Raw genomic sequence first — 2,330 nt, forward strand, 5'->3', positions numbered from 1 at the left:
GTTCGGGAGCTGCCGGTCTGTGACTGCAGCCATCCTTCCCTGGACAGCGGCCTTAGGGTTGCGCCTTCACCCCATGGGGTGTGGAAAGGGTGCAGGAAGCTGCTCCCGGTCATCTCATTGGGGTCAGGGTGTTTTGGACCCCAGGCCGTGAGGCCAGCGCCCCCAACCAGACCCACAGGCAACAGAGTGGCCCCGGGTGAGCAGGCATCAGCGGCCACTCACCTGTGACCTGTGGCTGTGTGAGCGCCTCCTCTTATGCACCGGGTATGGGGGAGAGTGGGAGAGTTGGGGGTACTGTGGGAGAGTGGGGGTACGGGAGAGTGGGCCTTCCGGTACTGAGGGAGTGGGAGAGTACTTTGAGCTACTGGGATAGCGGGAGAGTCGGGTTCGCTTGTGAGCCAAGATCCAGGAGCACGAGTGCTTCGAAAGCATCTGCAGATGCACAGTGATCGCCATGCGCGGTGTGGAATCCCGGGGTGGCACAGTTCCGCCAACCAGTGGGGTCGCCATATGGATGTGGGCAGCGGGGTCCAATCAGCACTTAGCCCTTCACCCTGACGGCGGAGGGTCCCGGGGGAGGGTCCTGTCCCACGCCAGGCGGGAGTGGGTGGCAGGGCACCTCCCTATCCTCGTTCCCCTCCTTGCCTGCAGGCTCCCACATTCTCGGTAGGACTGGGGTCACAGATGTCCCCCCGGACCCCAGAGTTCACAGAATGGGTTGCACTTAACATACGAGGGGCTCTTGCGTGGTTCAGTCGGTTCCACTTCGACTCTTTTTAGTTTGGTCAGTCAGGATCTTGAGGTTGTGAGCGTGGAGCCTCGCGTGGGGTCAGGCCTCAGTTAGGGTGAGGATCCGCTCCAGGTTCCCCCTCTCCCTCTGTCTCTTCTGCACCCTTTCTCAAGTAATCTTCTTAAAATTAACATGAAGACACGTGAGCATGTTTATCCTTCTGACTGAGGTGCCTTAGTTGTGTGTAAGAACATGTTAAATGCCTCCTTTCCCGGACCACGGGAGTCCTACCAGAATCCCCTTTTCCTTGATATTTATTGAAGTACAGTCAACACACAACGTGACAGTAGTTTCAGGGCTACCAACTAGTGCTTGACAATCTTGTGCCTTATTCAGCTCCCCCCACGAGAAGTGGCGTCACCGTCTGTCCCCGTACAAAGTGTCACAACAGTACTGACTCATTCCTAGGCTGTACTTTTAAATTTCTGTGACTAATTTTTTATTTTTTGATCCAGACGCTTATAGCTGTTACATATATCGTTCATTACATTGCCATGTCCTACCACCGGCCCTTCGTCCCTCAGTCAGCAGGGATCCTCACTCATTAACCAGAGAAAGGACATGTGCAGCCCGGGTGGTTCAGTGGTTAACGCCTGCCTTCAGCCAGGGTGTGATCTGGAAGTCCCCGGGGATCGAGTCCCACGTCGAGTTCCCTACACGGAGCGCCTTCTCCTCTGCCCATGTTATCATGCCTTTCTCTCTCTGTCGCTTCTCTCTGTATGTCTCTCAAGGATATATAATTAAAATCTTTAAAAAAAGAAAAACGAGAGAAAGGACAAAAAAAGCATACGATCTCTCAAGAGTTGCAGAAAAAGCATTTGCAAAGTACAACTTCAAAAGGCCTAGTGGGTTTTGGAGGAAATGTCATCAACAGAATAAAGTTCGCCTAGGCAAGGCCCGCAGCTGACATTCCTTTCAAGGGTGGAAAACCTTGAATCGTCTCCCTAAGAGCAGGAACAGCCCAGGGGGTCCCCTTCAGGCTGAAGTCCTAATGTAGTCAACAGACAGGAAACTGCAAAGGTTCCACTCCTGGAAGGGGAGTCACACTGTCCCTATTTGTTGAAGATGCCGGTGCTAGAAACAGGAAACCGAGAGCCCCACCAAAACCTGTTAGGAACTAATGATTGAATTCAGTAAATTCATGGGACACCACTGAACTACAGAGCTCAGGTAAGCCTTGCTGCGTCCTGACAATGAGCACTCAGAAGGAAATGAAGGACGTGACTCCATTCTCGGAGATAACAGAGATAAATAATGAGTTTGAACGAAAGGAGCACAAGACTTGTGCATGAGCCATACCAGGCTCTGGGAGACCGTCCTGGGTTCGTGGGGTGGAAGCCTCCTCTTGTGAAAATGTCCAAGTTCCTGAAGCACCCGCGGTAGTTTCAATGTCCTTCCTATCAAAATCATGGTGGTAGATCCTAGAAGTAGGAAAAAACAACCCTAACATCCGTCGCCCCCATACCCCGGAAGCAAATCAGTAGTGGAAAGCAGGACAGAGTGGGGCGCAAGCACTTTTCTATTGCGAACGATGTACCAG

The sequence above is a fragment of the Vulpes lagopus genome, chromosome 13 (assembly GCF_018345385.1).
Source record: "Vulpes lagopus strain Blue_001 chromosome 13, ASM1834538v1, whole genome shotgun sequence".
NCBI classification, from domain to species: Eukaryota; Metazoa; Chordata; class Mammalia; order Carnivora; family Canidae; genus Vulpes; species Vulpes lagopus.